Consider the following 17,371-nt stretch of genomic DNA (forward strand, 5'->3'; position numbering starts at 1 on the left):
GGGTATTGATTGGGATTGCATTGAACACTTAGATCAATTTAGGTATAATTAACATGAAATTTGACTAGGCATCCTACTTATCATATATTGTACTATCTTGAAGCCACTTTCCTAAAAGAGTGCTAGAATGGCCTGATGAAGGTAAAGCTGATGGTTCAGCTTTGAAGGATTCTGCAGCACTGAGGTGCCATCCTCCAGGGCACAGTATATGCACTGAATCACATGCTGATACTTTGTCTACAATAGAAAAGCTGTATGGGTCCAGAAAATTGGAGTGGCCTCACTTACCATCACTTTCAGTGACTCACGGGAGAAATTGTGCTTAATTGGTAATATTACATGCTTTAGAGCTCTTTTCAAACCAGACATGACTATAGGAAATCTTGGAATTGCCTAAATTCTTGACTGAATTTGTGAGCAAAATCCTCCCACCAACCCACAGGGGAGATATAAATTTAGGGAGAAATAAAGCTTAGTTTTATTCAGCCACCGCAAGTTTCGAATAATTTGTTACCGCAGTATAACGTGTTATACAGCCTGATAATACCTGCACTTGGTAGGTGCTTACAAATAAATGAATGAATGAAGATATATGAATGAGTGAATAATGATTGAAATAGAGTGGAATGTCCCTTTCTGAAGGCTTTATATACTATATTCATATGTGTCTATGGTAAGTTTATCATATCCTACACACCAATTCTAGTCACTTTTGTTTTTTAATTTTCATATTTTTTCTCTCATTCAATATTACTAGGTTAAAATCTAAAAAAGTCTGCACTAAGGAGATATTTTTTCAAGAATATAAGTCCTCATCCTTTTCCTATATAAATTACTTCATACTTATGAATGTATTAATAGTATGATATTTTATTTAAGCAAGCTATTCAGCCTCAAGATCTAGATTTATTTTGATAAATTCTGTTAATACATTTATTATAACAAGTAATAGAAAGCCACAAAGTATTCAACTTGTTTATTTTTGAAATATCTTAAAATTTTTCCCCCTATACACAATGTGTTTAGGTCATTATTGGTATGGTTTGCTAAGTAGCACTTGCTTGGATATAGTTTTAACGCACTGTTTTCTCACAGACTTCCCTATGTATCATCTGAAAAATATTTTAACATAAATAAATGACTTTCTTGTCTTGCTAAGTTACATCTATAGGGAATATCGCTAATTAGGTCCCTACTATAATTTTACTAGATGTGTACAGCTAGAGCTACTGCTTGACCTGTAACCAAAGAAATTTAAAAGCATCTTGTGTATTCCATTCATTACTCATATTAATATCTTCTTTTTAAAGTAAATATATCCATTTAACACTGTACATTGGTTGAAGAGTTTCCTTTTCAATCAACAATTATATCAACATTGAAATAAAACCTCTGGGTATATTTGCATAATCGAGAACAAAACCATCAATTCCCTATTTGAAAGATCAGCTGATGAAACATACAAGGCATTAAAATGCGAAAATTCCAAGTAAATTTAGTATATTTGTGTATAATAACCATCAAGTATTGTATTTTTCATTTTAAATACATTTCATCTGCCATGACAGGAAGAAAAGGAGAGAAATTTTAATCCTATAAATTAAATAAATAGGAATTGATGTCTTTGACCAAGACAGAAAAAGAGACTTTATGTTATTATGCAGACACAGGGTGAATTAGTAGTGGAAAATAATCAGTTAGATAATTATAAAATATTGGGTTGGCAAAAAAGTTCATTCAGGTTTTTCTGTACATTTTATGAAAAAACCTGAATGACCTTTTTGGCCAACCCAATATTACTACTATAGGAGAATATTGGAGCTGAGTGCCTCCATTGATGTCAAACCATATATCAAATCGTTTAAGTTTAATCAGCTTAGCAAATATATTCAAGTTTAGATACAAAACCTCAGTGTACAGTTTCCAGTTGCACCTCAGCTATCCTGTCCTAATTTATCCAATGCTCACCGGTATCTGAATGTTGAATTGTCCACATCTAATTCATATCCTCAGGAAAATATTTCCCCATTCTACAATGTGAAGAACATTATACAACTTGCCTCAAAGCAGATAGCTGCCACTTACTGGGTTATTTTCACACTCAGAATTATCTAACATAAAGATGCATTATTTTTATAGCATGTCACAAAGAGGACATATATGATGAGATCAGAATCTAGTGGGTAACATGTATACAAGACATAGAGGACAGAAAAAGACATAATCTTTTAATCAGTCATTCCTTTAGGAAAGTAACATGGAATGAAAGCTTAGGTATGAGATGAAAACTAAAGCAGAGGAGCATTAGCACTAACATGGGTAGGCAGCTTTCTCTCTTCTGTCCTGAGTTTTCTCATCTTTAAAATGGAGTGGGTAGATATAATAACTTATTTTTATGAACAAAAGAGAAAGGCCAAAGGAACTGGTGACATAAAATATAACCAAAGAACATCAGCTAGAAAATAGCAATTTGGTTAGAAGTAATCAGCGATAAAGTAAATGAAGTGATGGATCAAAATACAACTCATGCAATCAAATACTTTTAAAGTCAGGAGAATTTTTGAAGGTTTATTGGTTAAGCAGCCTTTTGACATGGTTCTCTATAGACATCCTCATGTATTGTGATGAATGAACAAGATAGCGAGGCACAAATAGCCACACAATAAAAACTGACTGGAAAATAACAGATCCTAAGATTAGTCTAGGTTTATTAATGCAACTAGAAAGGCTTCTACTTAAGAATACTGCCATAATTCCTTAAAAAACTAAAAATAGAACTACCATATGACCCAGCAATCCCACTACTGGGCATATACCCTGAGAAAACCATAATTCAAAAAGAGTCATGGACCACAATGTTCACTGCAGCACTATTTACAATAGCCAGGACATGGAAGCAAAGCAACCTAAGTGTCCATCGACAGATGAATGGATAAAGAAGATGTGGCACATATATACAATGGAATATTACTCAGCCATAAAAAGAAATGAAATTGAGTTATTTGTAGTGAGGTGGATGGACCTAGAGTCTGTCATAGAGAGTGAAGTAAGTCAGAAAGAGGAAAACAAATATCATATGCTAACACATATGTATAGAATCTAAAAAAAAAAAAAAGGTTCTGAATAACCTAGGGGCAGGATAGGAATAAAGACACAGACGTAGAGAATGGACTTGAGGACACGGGGAGGGGGAAGGGTAAGCTGCGATGAAATGAGAGAGTGTCATGGACATACATACACTACCAAATGTAACTGTGACCACCTAGAGGGGTGGGATAGGGAAGATGGGAGGGAGACGCAAGAAGGAGGAGATATGGGGATATTTGTATATGTATAGCTGATTCATTTTGTTATACAGCAAAAACTAACACACCATTGTAAAGCAATTATACTCCAATAAAGTTAAAAAAAAAAAAAGTTAGGTGCCCTGGAAAGAGTCTTAGAATTGAGAGGCTTAGAATGAATCTTTGAGATGGAGTTTGGCTGCAGCACATTTATTAAGAAGTTCCCTGGGTATCAATACCTGTTTCAGGAAGGGGAAGGAAGTATGATTGGGCAGTGGAATGAGTTGAAGAAGAATTCAAGGAGTGCTCAGCATCTCCAGCTGGTCTCGGGGTACAGCTGATTCTCATTGCTTTCAACCGTTATTAGATATTTTAGGTTCCCCTCAGGCTCATCTAGCACACCTCCTGGCCTTGGTCACTTGACCCATGGCTTCTAAACCTACTCTTCATGTTCTTCTCTGGCCAGAGATCCTATTCTTGTCTTAGTTGTCACAATTGGGCCAGTCATTTTCAATAAGTGCCCCCAGATCAATAGGCCCTAAAATATATCTCATTGTTTCACTAGGTAACAGCAGCATAATCAATTACCTACGCCACTAAACTGACTCCTCTTTTTGCCTATTGGTCCCTTGGCACGGGAGCCTCAAGTATCTAAAGGAACAGTTAAAGATTATAATCTAATGAGACCTGCTGTGGACCCTCTCAAAAGCGTTCCCCCTTTGGGAACAAAGATCTTCAGGAGGGCACATATTGCCTTACAGGGATGACATTTCTGCATCATATCCAAGCAAGAGGGTATGGTTCTAGCAGTAATAAAGAAGGATGAATCAATTCTTTTTTTTTTTTTTTTTTTTGTGGTAGGCGGGCCCCTCACTGCTGTGGCCTCTCCCGTTGCGGAGCACAGGCTCTGGACACGCAGGCTCAGCGGCCATGGCTCACGGGCCTAGCCGCTCCGCGGCATGTGGGATCTTCCCAGGCTGGGGCACGAACCCGTGTCCTCTGCATTGGCAGGAGGACTCTCAACCACTGCGCCAGCAGGGAAGCCCAGGATGAATCAATTCTGAAGGCTAAGATGGTTCAGAAAAATCTTTACTACACATTTTGGGGATTCATTATAAATTGCTGTAGCCCACAAGGAATGGCTCTATTCTCTTGCAGCCAATGGACCGAACTTTCCGTAGCAGACATGATTTGGTTGGGTGTTTATTGTCCTTTGGGTTTTAGAAACTGACCATTAAGTCCTGGGTCTGATTGTCAGCTTTCTCTACCCTCCCACTGCAGGGAGTATGAGCTTCTTTCTAAGGTACCAAGGAGACCTTCTGGTTTTTGCACTCGTTTTTGACAATAATTAGAAATTAATCGCTCAGATATCTTTTAATCTTTTTTCAAACTTTCCTGAACTTAGTAATAGACAACCAATCCGTTGCCTTTATCATTACTATTTTTCTCACAATTTTTAAATGCCTGTTAAATGCATCAGCTAATGCTCTCCCTTTCAACTGTAAGTTAGTCTAATTCAACATAACTGACAGTTTTAACAACTGGTTTGCCACCTTATGCCAGGTAGTATGTGTGCTGACCTACCACCAGTGGTGGGGTCTTCAGTGACAGTCCAGAGCTGAGTGATCTAGTTCCAAAATACCATCATAGTGCCTGCTTTATCAAACAAGTGTTATAGGCTAATTTCCCCAGGAAGATGACCCTAAAACGGAATCAGACATGCAGGTGGTTTGTTAACGAGCACATTTGGGATCAACACCTAAAGAAGGGAGAGGAAGGAGACAGAATTGGGTAGAAGTTTAGTGTGTTACAAGCTCAGTAGCTGTCTTGCTAATCTTTCTGGGATCCTTGGAATAAGAATAGCTCTTCAGAGTTGTCCTGAATTTGGTTCTTTATGATCAGGACTTTATACTTCCCATTCATGTGGTTAATAGAGGTGGACCAGCTCAGGAAGCAGTGTGACTTTGAGCCAGGGTGAGGCAATCTCCCCAAACCCCTGAGATCGAAGTTTTCCTGCCATCAGTACTCTCTCAACAGCTGTGCCCACAAGCCCTTCATTGAAAGAATATCTGTGTGGTGCATTGCAGAATCTACTACATTTATCATCAATAAAAATATTATTGTATTCAGACATATGGAGAGCTATTTATTTACATTAAAAATTTACATCTATGGTTTGTACTTTAAGAAGTTGCAAGTGATTTTTATACGCCAATTTTAGACAATATAAACTTTTAAAGTTTGAAAACTTCCATTATTAGGAAGCTCAAGAAAAGAGATTTAAATTGCCCTAATCATATATAGGTGAGACTTAATAGGTACTATTTTCTGTTAGTTTGAATATTGGTAGATTAATAAGATGATTAACTAGTTAATACAGGTAATAGGTTTTTATTTCCTACTATGGGTCAAACACTATCCTAGGCTGTAGCAATGAATAAAACAGACAGAAATATCTGTCTTCATGGAACTTGCTCAGTGAGGAGGCAGTTTAAAAATGTACAATTAAATGCATGGGATGTGATTGTAAGTTCTATGGAGGAAAAGTGAACAGAGAAGAAAAATAGAAGGAATGGATATTTGATGAACATCTGATAAACATTTTCAAAATTTATATAATAGTGTAGGTGTTATAGTAGTTTTCATTTTATTAATGAGAAAATGAGTCAAAATAATTAAATAAATTGCTTAAGTTCACACAGATAAGTGGTAAAGATAATATTCAAACCCAGATAATTTTGGCTTTAACATCCTAGCTCTTAACTTTATACAACTGCTATAAACATTGGACAGAATGGATTTGGAATAATCACAAAGGTTATAAATGTTATTTCAGAGAAAGTGGACAATAACCTTTGAGTTTTTGGTGCTACTGAGGTTAATGGCTGTAGGTACATATAATAAAGCAACAATTCTGTTACTGCTTTATATGAAAAAGATGTCTATTTTTTCTGTTACAGGGTAAGATATATAAAATATACATATTTGTAATATATTGGATGCAAACATTAAGATATGTGTTTATGTGTAGCATACATATATGTGTATATGTGATGTCTGTATCTGTGTGTTTCTGTGCATATATGACAGGTGGGAGAAGAGAGAAATATGAGATCCTGGAATATAGAGTATAGGAAGTACCACAATCGTTATATTGGCACAAAAAAAAGGAATCATGGATTACTTCCTAAAAGTAAAGTATTAGAGATAAAGATGTGGACTGTTTATGATTACTGGCAATTCTTCATACTGTAGCAATTATTTCAAATAATCTAATGAGACTACTTTCTTAATTATCATTTCTATTTATAAGGAATCAGTTTATAACTCTGTTAGGTTTAGCTCTTTTGTGTGGGATAAGAAGAAGCAAAAGTGGAATTATTCACAAAAGAAGGTCTCATGAGGAGTTTTTTAAATGATAGAATTTACAAAATATTTCCTTATAGTCATAAAGTATTGATGAAAGAAAAAGCTATTACTAAACAACACCTCCACCCCCTCCCACCTTATTTAGATTCATATACAAATTCACTGAATAAGTGAATGGTTTTAACCAAAATGTGTCCAAATTACAGTGAAGACCACCATCCAGCCAAACAGGGCACTCAGGAAAAGATATAGTTTCTACCATACTCCATAAAAATTCAACTTGCATATGTGTTATTCTGAACATATACTAGTTGACTGATTATCTGTTTTAGATAGTTTTCTAGTTAATAGATTTAAATCAATAATTTAACTTCTATAGTTCTATATATTCTATCCATTTGTTACTGCATAAAATAGAAAAATATTTTTTCAATGCTCTTTCTTTAATTGAAGTCTAATTTTGATTTGAAATAGAATGAACGAAACCTTATAGCCTGTGCCAGGTTTTTAATTGCATACTACATAATTTGGCCAACATATTTTTATTATACATTGTGTTTTTTCCCAGTTTTATTGACATATAATTAACATTTAACATTATGTAAGTTTAAGGTATAAAATGTGTTGATTTGATACAGTTAAATATTAGAAAATTATCACTAACTTACATTTAGCTAACACCTCCATTGTGTCACATAATTACCATTTCTTTTTTTATGATGGAAACATTTAAGAACTACTCTCTTAGCAACTTTCAAGAATATAATACAGTATTGTTATCAATAATCACAGTGCTGTACATTAGATCCACAGAACTTACTCATCTTCCAACTGGAAGTTTGTACCCTTTGCCTTACATCTCCCCATTTCTCCCAAATGCAAGCCCAGGGGAACCACCATTCTACTCTCCGTTTCTCTGGGTTCAGCTTTTTTAGATTCCACACATAAGTATTCACATGCAGTATTTCTCTTTCTGTATCTGACTTATTGAACTCAGCATAATGCCCTCAAGGTCCATTCATGTTGTCACAAAGGGTAGGATTTTCTTCTTTCTTATGACTGAATAATATTCTGTTGTGTGTATGTATATATATATATATGCATCACATCTTCTTTATTCATCTGTTGGAGGACCCTTAGGTTGTGTTCATGTCTTTGCTATTGATAATAATGCTGCCATCATCATGAGAGTTCAGGTTATTGTGATATCCTATTTTCATTTCATACAGGAATTTTTAATTTTTGAGGAACTTCCATAATCTTTTACATAGTGGCTGTACCAATTTATGTTCCCATCAACAGTGCATAGGGTTCCCTTTTCTCCACATCTTCATTAACATTTATGTTTTCTTTTTTTCGATCATAGCCATCTTAATAGGTGTGAGGTGATATTTCATTGTGTTTGTGATTTACATTTCCTTGATGATTAGTGATATAGAACATGTCTTCATGTACCTGTTGGCCACTTATGTCTCATTTGGGAAAAATGCCTATTCGGTCCCTCTGCCCTTTTTTTATTTATATATTTTTTCTTTTTGGTATTCAGTTGTATGAGTTCTTTATATATTTTTTGATATTAACTTCTTATCAGATAGATGGTTTGCACATATTTTCTGCCGTTGTGTAAGTTTCATTTTGTTTGCCTTTTATTTTGTTGATTGTTGATTTTTTTGTTGTTGTTGCTGTTCTCTGTTTCTTTTATGCTGTGCTTTTCAGTTTGATGTAGTCTGACTTACTGATTTTTGCTTTTGTTGCTTGTGCTTTAGGTGTCATATCCAAAAAATTGTTGCCCAGACAAATCTCAAGGAGCTTTTCCCCTATGTTTTCTTCTAGAAGTTTTATAGCTTCAAGTCTTACGTGTAAGTCTTTATTCCATTTTGAGTTAGTTTTTGTGAGTGGTGTGTGATAGGGGTCCAATTTTATTTTCTTCCTGTGGTTATCCAGTTTTCCTATCACCATTATTGAAGAGACTGTACTTTCCACATTGAGTATTATTGGCTGCCTTGTAAAATATTAGTTGACAGTGTATGTGGGGATTTATTTCTGGGCTCTCTATTCTGTTCCACTGGTTTGTGTGTTTATAAACCAATGGTTTATAAACCATTGTGTTTATGGTTTTGATTACTATAGCTTTGTAATTAGGTTGGAAATCAGGAAGTGTGACACCTTCAGCTTTAACTTCTTTCTCAGGATTGCTTTTGCTATTTGGGGGTCTTCTGTGGACCCATATAAATTTTAGGATTGCTTTTTATTTCTGTGAAAAATGCCATTGGAATTTTGGTATTGTAGAATTATTGAATCTATAAATGGCTTTGAGTAGTATGGGAAGTTCAACAATATTCATTCTTCTGATCCAGGAACACATCTTTCAATTTGTTTGTGTCCTCTTCATTTTCTTTTATCAGAGTCTTGTAGTTTCCATGGTATAGATATTTCACTTCCTTGGTCAAATTTATTCCTAAGTATGTTACTGCTTTTATGCTATTTTGAATGAAATTGTTGCTTTTTTTTATGATGTTTAATTGTGGAGGTATAGAAACAGCACCGATTTCTGTATATTGATTTTATATCCTGCAACATTACTGAATTTGTTGATTATTTGCAACATTTCTTTTGGTTGGATCTTTAGCATTTTCTATATATAAGATCATATAATCTGCAAACAGTTTTAAGTTTTCCTTTCCAATTTAGATATCTTTTATTTCTTCTTTTTTTTTTTTTTTTTTTTTTTGCCGTATGCGGGCCTCTCACCACTGTGGCCTCTCCCATTGCAGAGCACAGGCTCCGGATGCGCAGGCTCAGCGGCCATGGCTCATGGGCCCAGCCGCTCCGTGGCATGTGGGATCTTCCCAGACTGGGGCACGAACCCGTGTACCCGGCATCGGCAGGCGGACTCCCAACCACTGTGCCACCAGGGAAACCCAATATCTTTTATTTCTTTATCTTGCTTTTTTGCTCTAGCTAAGACATAGTACATAAATACTGTGTTGAATAAGAGTAGTAATAGTGGACACCTTTGTCCTCTTCCTGATCTAAGAGGAAAACCTTTTAACCTTTTACCGTTGAGTATTGTTATCTGTGTGTTCGTCATATATTACATTTATTAAGTTGAGGTATGTTCCTTCTATACCTGAGTTGTTGTATTTTGTCAAATGGTTTATATGCATCTATTGAGATAATCATGATTTTTATCTTTCATTCTGTTAATGAGATGTATCACATTTATTGATTTGCATATGTTTAACCATCCTTGCACCCTAGGGATAAATCCCACTTGAATATGGTGTATGATCCTTTTAATGCGCTGTGGATTTTTGTTTTGCTTCTTTCAAGATCTTCTCTTGGTCTTGTTTCCAACAATTTTACTATTAATCTGTAACTTGTTTTTCTTTTGTAAAGTTTAAAAAGTTTAGTCAAGATATCTATGAACATTGCTTTTTTTTCTACTTCCTCTTCCTATCTCTTTGTAGAGATATTATGCATGTTAGAATTTGTCTAATGTTCTATGTAGCTCTCATGGCTTTTACAGGATTTACCATTAAAAAAATAAAAAGATTTGTCCCTACATCTAAAATATAATGCTGCTGCCAGGACAAAATAGACATCTTTAAAAAATTGTACAATTATGCCTTCAAAATGATTCCCAATATTTTCTACTATATCTGCTTGCTTAGTGATGGATAACTTTATTTTATTTTCAAAATTAAAATCCAGATAATATTTTGAAAATTTGACACTTTGAAGGAACATGTAATGTTATCAATCAAAACGTTTGAAGACTTTCCTGAAGAGATGAAATCTAGCCTGGATGTCAAATAATAGATATATTTTTGCAAAAAGGATTAATAATGAGTAATATATATATGTGTGTGTATATATATATATATAAACAATCTCAGATATTAGACTACATTAATATTTTTGAAAGTAGAAAGTAACAAGCAGTGAGAGAATGGGGAATGTTACTGAAAATTTAGTATATGGATGAATTTCTAGTGGCTTTATAATATATATATAATTTTGCAATTTACTCCATATTTAGCAGGGACTCATCAAATAATTTTGAAGGAAAATTGGGTATGCCCCTTTATTTTTCTATAAACAATGGGTTAGGAATTTATTACTGTAGTTCATAAGTCAAGTAATGAAGAATTTAGCTAGAGAGGTGAAAACAATAAGGCCTCATAATCTAATACACTGATGACTAGTTAGTTATAAGAAGAAGAGGTAGACCAATGGAGTAGTCTATTGTGATTCAGTGTTTTATGTCTAAGTTATTGGTAAGATAGTCATACCATTAATTAAATAAAAAGCAAAGAAGAAAAAACTTGAAAGGAGAAGAAATTGAATTTTAATTTGAACATGTAGAGTTTTGTGTTAGTCATTGGTGTGAGTGGTGATTTCAAGCAGGTTTTTGGAAAATCAGGCCTGAAGAGGTTAGAAAAGGAAACTTTTCCATGATGATCAACTCAGCACTAAAGCTATGCATGGCAAGATAGAGTTACTGTGGGTAGAAAAATTAGACTGACATTATTTAGAACATTGGAAAAAATATCAGAAGAGATGAAACCCTATAAAGAAGATGCTGTCTTATCAATCATTTTGGCACATGTAATTAGTAATAATTTGCAAAAAAACTGTGAAACTAATTATCATAAAAACAGTTAATAAATACATCATTCTAACAAAAAACATTAAAGAGCTCCTTAAAAAATAAAACCAGTAATGATTAGATTAAAATAATATTTCGATAGCTTAGTAATTCCACTCTTTTGATCATAACGTTATTGCCTATTAAGAAAAACCATTATTAAAAAACACACCAAGGGATGACTTAGCTGCTGTGTACACTGTTTTAACTTGCCTATTTTGTCCTTTCCATATGTAGATATATCTGCTTTGTGAACTGCAATTATGATATGATATGATACATAATTTTTCTAACAAATCAGTCTTTTAGTAACATCTTCCTTATATTGTCAAATTTCCAATTATTTTTATGTTATTTAAAACATTTTCTTTATAGTTTTATTTAAGTTTAGGCTTTTGAGGTGGTGGTGTCAAAAGTTTATGCCACAATTTCTACAAAATTCAGTACTTATTGAACTTGGAATTTTTAAATTTGTGAATGCTGTATTGTAACCTGTATGTTTGATGTTACTAACTTTTAACAATTCCATAAGATACATAATATTATCTGTCATTTTTTTCCAAAATAGAATTCAAAGAAGTTTGCATTTATCACTCAGATCCTCTTGTTCCATAGGCTGGATTAAAGATGAAATATCACTGGCCAAAATGTTGCATTCTTTAAACTTCCAATAATTTGGATTTGAAAGTATGATTCTATTTCCTTCAAATATAAGAAAGGAAGTTATTGTTTATGAACTATCTGGAATGTTTAAAAGCCTGTACATCCTAATTTTTGTGTGTCATATTAAGCAGGTAATATATTACAGTAAGCCCCCTACATAAGAACAAGTTCTGTTCCCAGAGTGCGTTTGTAAGTCCAGTTCATTCGTTAAGTCCAACAAAGTTAGCCTAGTTACCCAGCTAAGACAGTCAGCTCTAAAGTACTGTACTGTAATAGGGTTATAATACTTTTCACACAAATAATACATAAAAAACAAACACAAAAAATAAAGAAAACATTTTTAATCTTACAGTACAGTACCTTGAAAAGTACAGTACAACAGCTGGCATACAGGGGCAGGCACTGAGTGAACAGGCAAGAAGAGTTACTGACTGGAGGAGGGAGAGGAGGTGGGAGATGGTAGAGCTGAAGGATCATCAGCAATAGGAGATGGAGGGCAAGCTGCAATTTCACTCACACCTGATGTTGATGGAACGCACTTTTGCATCTTTGAAAGTTCGCAACTTGAAGGTTCGTATGTAGGGGACTTACTGTACTTGCATTGTTTAGTTTTAAGTATGTGATTTTCTTATAATGAAACCCTGGAAACTTAAAAGTTCCACCCGACTTGTTGCAGGTAGTTACAATGACTCTTTCTTTGGCCTCTTTATATATTTTGTGGTGCATATAATGTTTTCTGTGTTACTTTTTGGTAGGTAATATGGAAACTAATTCTGTATTATGCAGCTATTTCTTAATATAACTTTATCAACAAGTGACTTTAACACTTTTTAAAAAACTGTTGAGCCATATTGCTGAAGAAAAAATTATTTTCTCTTGTGTTCATTAAGTTGGTGGTTTTCCTCACAATATCAAAAATACTAAGCCATTCAATAATTGCTCTAAAATAATTATCTTTTAATATACATATTTTACTGATATACATGAGGTTTAATTAAACTATATAATTAAGTAATAAAACATTTCATCTAAATTAAACAGGTTTGTGTGCAAACCCAATAAAACCTTGGTAATCAACAATTGGTGCAGATGTAATAAAGAGTAGCCTACTAGCCTATGCATTAGACAGTATGTTTTACAAGTAGAGTTGAGGCCATTAATTAATCTCTAAAATCAGTTTGATGGAAGTTACTTATGACAGCTTGCATATAATTTCTGGTTTTATTAATGGTTCATTAAAATTGGTAGCTTCAAGCTCCTTCAGTTAAATAAGAGAAAACCATGTAGGTAACATACAATATGTTAGTAAAACAACGGGGTGAAGCAGTGAATTACTGGTGTCATAGATATCCCTAGTGGCAGCACCCAAATTATTGACCCTTAACATCCCAAGGTTGAGGATCCCAGTTTCCTATGGAGTGATAAGTATAGGCTGTAGTGAACAGAAAAAAAAAAAAAAAAAAAAAGGAGATAGTAATGAGGGGGCAACTGCTTCCTTAACAATTTGGCTCAGACAGTACTTAGTGCCTCCTCACTAGGGAAATAAACCATCGCTTGAATGATAAACATCTGCATGTATGTTTGGAGGTGGCAGGTGTGTCACTGTTCAGCATTTCCACTTGCTACACCAATGAATACTCGAGGAGTGTATTAGTAAACGCATTTAATTTTTGCATTGTTAATGACACTTGTGGGTACATAGAAAACCAAGTTCATTATTTCTTGTATGCCAGCTATAAAGAAAAGAAAAATTTTCTAAATACCTTTAATCCTTTTTGTTTGTTTGTTGTGATATACCAATGACTAGTTGGATAATATGCACTCCTAAAATAGCACCTTATAGTTCATCTTGTGATAAATGCTTTCTGTAAATTTTCTTGGTTTAAATGAATACAACTGCCTTCCTGTTGCTCTCATTCTCAGTGAATTGACTGTTTATGTCACTCTCAGCAGAGGTATAATGTAACATTTTAAATAATGGAACCTCCCCTACTGTCAGAGAATAGAAATAGTCACCTACTCTTTCAGGGAAAACAACTACTTTCCTTTAAAAAGTGTATTTTAATCTCTTTTCAATGCAATTTGAATATAACTGTGTGATATTCCCAAGTAAAAATAGTTAATTTTTTGTTTCAGAAAAGAGGTTAGTTTTGTCACATTGAAAAGGTAAAAATCAAATTGTTTCCCTTCTTTGTTTTTTACCATTAAAAAAAATATGCATAGGTACAAATCATCACCTAAAGAGACAGCTTCAAATTCTTAAGTCTATTTTTCCATGTATATCTAATGAGTAAACCACTGAAAATCAGGGTGTGAATATATATTTGAAAACAAATATAAATAAATATTTAAAATTCATATATCATACAGATTATTATGTATCAGAAAAAAAAGAACTTTCACAGTGATATTCTAGGTAAGAGGCATACAGATGCAAGAAAGCAGTTGATCTTGTCTGAATTATGTTTCAACTATATTCAATTGGATAGTAAACAGCATTAATTTAAATATTGATCATGGCTAAGACCCCATCAGACTGAAACAAAACCATGGGATTGTTAAGGATTCTAGAATTTACAGAGATTAATACACTACAGTTGAGTCCCTTCCAGGACTTCCAAGAATCCTCATTTGGTGAATGTCTACTTGTGAGACTGATTACAAAGTCTAGGCTGAGAGCCAGAATATTTTGAGGTAATGGCTAGACCCAATAACAACTAGAGATTTCAAGTAGTCTGTATCTATATTGATTCATTTGCTGATAAATACAATATAGCAGCAAGAGGTCAAGAGACAGTAATTCAGGCAAAGGGGGAGTATGAATAGAAGCAGAAAATTGTCCTCACAAAAAGTAGTGATGGGGGCTTTAATGTCTCTGGGGAGATAGGAGGCAACTTTGGGTCCTGACTCTCTGGGATCGCAGGCAGATGGAAGATTAAAGGAAAGGAGTGGGAAGAATTCCCTTTTCCTTTCACATTTACTCTTCTTGTATTCAAGGTTTTCAAGACCTCACTGCCTCTTTAAAGGGGAGATATCCAGACAAGTTAGGCCACATGAGACAAATGTCTTTATGTTGCTCTTAGTGGGCTATTGACCAGCAGCATTTGGCTCCTGCAGCTGAGAGACCCTCACTACTTGACCATAAAATGGATAGATAATACTGCAGTCAACACAAGCAAGATACCTCCTTGTTTCTAATAACCACTAATGAGAACTTGGCTCCCACCTCAGTTACTTGGAGCCAAGAAAGGAAAGTGCTCATTCTTCTTGGGACCATAATGTAGACTCTATGTTTTTGCTCATGAGTCCCTCCAGACCCAGTTCTTTTATCTTAGCTAACCCTCCCTCTATACCCTGGGTTGTTTTCTTTCTTCCCTCCCTACCACAGCCCTAGCAGTTTTAATCTATCCTTCTAAGGGGAGAACAATCTGGATCTTTCCTCTATTCCACTGGAAATTTATTGTTCATGGTATAAATCTTAGCTTTAGATTTTCATGCTCTACTGATTCCCAAAGGCTTTTCTTTCAAATGTATGGTGTTTAGGTCTGAAAACTGAGAATTTAACCACAATTCAAAACCAAGCTGTACTTTTTTCTTCTTCCACATCTTTCTGTAATAACAAACTTACACTGGTGGCAATGCTTATAGAAAGTCCTTGTTGCTTCTTAAGTGAAGAGAGAGGGGCAGAAGATAGGAAGAATAAAAACAGGACAAATTGTGTTGGGAAGCACCACAAACAATTTAATGTGAAAATATTTCCTTGATATACTTTAAATAATAATGAGTCAAATAGTTTGACTCTCTTGTTGAGTACATGTAGAGATAGTAACAGCTGAACCTGGAATTGAAGCTATGAAGTAGAAATCCTCATTAAAAACTAATCTCCCCCTGTCTAATAGATAATAGGGAACTGTTAAAACTTTTACAAAGTGATCAAGATCCAGTCAGTTTCTACTAAACACAGATCAGTTTAAAAAAGAAAGTAGACTGGATTGACAGAGGAGGAAATGTAGAAGTGGTGTTACTACACATTCTCAGTGAACTGTGACAGTCCCGTTTGGTGCCAGTTATCCCAGCATACATATTTACTTTTTTTTTTTAACATCTTTATTGGAGTATAATTGCTTTACAATGGTGTGTTAGTTTCTGCTTTATAACATAGTGACTCAGTTATACATATACATATGTTCCCATTTTTACATTCACTTTAGAAAAGCAAATCAGTATAAATGATATTTTTTGGCCATCCTATTTAAGGCACTATTAAAATGGTTGACATCATGTTATAGAGAGCTAGGATTGAGAATGCGATGTTAAGAACAAATTTAAAGAAATTTCGTTATCATAACAGCACTGTGAGACTTTTCTTATGGATATGGATGTCGCCCTTTCCAGTTTATGGGGTCAGAGTGGCAGGACACATTCCAGGTGTGTGTGTGTATTTTCAAATAACTCGCATTTCACTTACTGACACAGCAGTACAATGCATTAAAATCAAATTTCTGTTCTACCATACTTTCCTCACAGTTGTTCCTTCTAATTGTAATAACTGTTCCTTCCGTGCCACAAAATGAAGCAATTATTTCTTGAAAAACAAATCAGAAAGAATTTCTTCAGGGAAGACATCCCTGACCTCTCTCAAAATAGAATAGACAGCTCCTTCATCTTGTGATCTCTGTACCTAATGCATCCTTTGATCATTAAGCTTCTGGCATTGTTCTTTAATTTGTTTCTTTCTGTATCTCTATACCCTAATACATATTAGATTTCTTGATAGAACAGACTGCTTTTGTATTCAATCCCAGTATTCCAAGTGCCTGGCAATATATCTGACCCACACATTTATTGAAATGAATTCAAGCTAATGGCATGGATTTGTGATTTTCATATTGAGTAGACAACTGATTGGAAAATAAAACCTGATTAATTCGGAATCCATGAAGTTGATATTCTCTATTGTTTCCAGTAAGGCACTCTTTTGAAGTTATAGGTTAAATTATCCATCACGGTATATAGACTATTATAATAATAGCCCCAGATATTTTTAACTATTAAGAAAAGCATTGTTTTATGATTGACTTTAAGCATTCTTAAATAATTCAATTATTATAATCAATTTACTTGCAAATATTGCCATATCTACGTAATTCTTGTTTAACCAAACAAGAAACCAAGGCATATATTTTCACTGCAATTTGCCTAATTCTAGGTTCAGCATATGCTTCCATAGATTTAAACTAATTTTAACATACAGACTTTTAAAAGGCAGTTTTTTAAAATAAATACTATTCTCAGCAATCTGATTTATAAGAGGCTTTGTCATGCATGAATCTGGACAAGGCAGAAATTGAAAGGAAGGACTTTTTTTTAGATTTGTTAAACCCATAAACTATTGCATATTATT

This window comes from Pseudorca crassidens, chromosome 7, assembly GCF_039906515.1.
Source record: "Pseudorca crassidens isolate mPseCra1 chromosome 7, mPseCra1.hap1, whole genome shotgun sequence".
Classification (NCBI taxonomy): Eukaryota; Metazoa; Chordata; class Mammalia; order Artiodactyla; family Delphinidae; genus Pseudorca; species Pseudorca crassidens.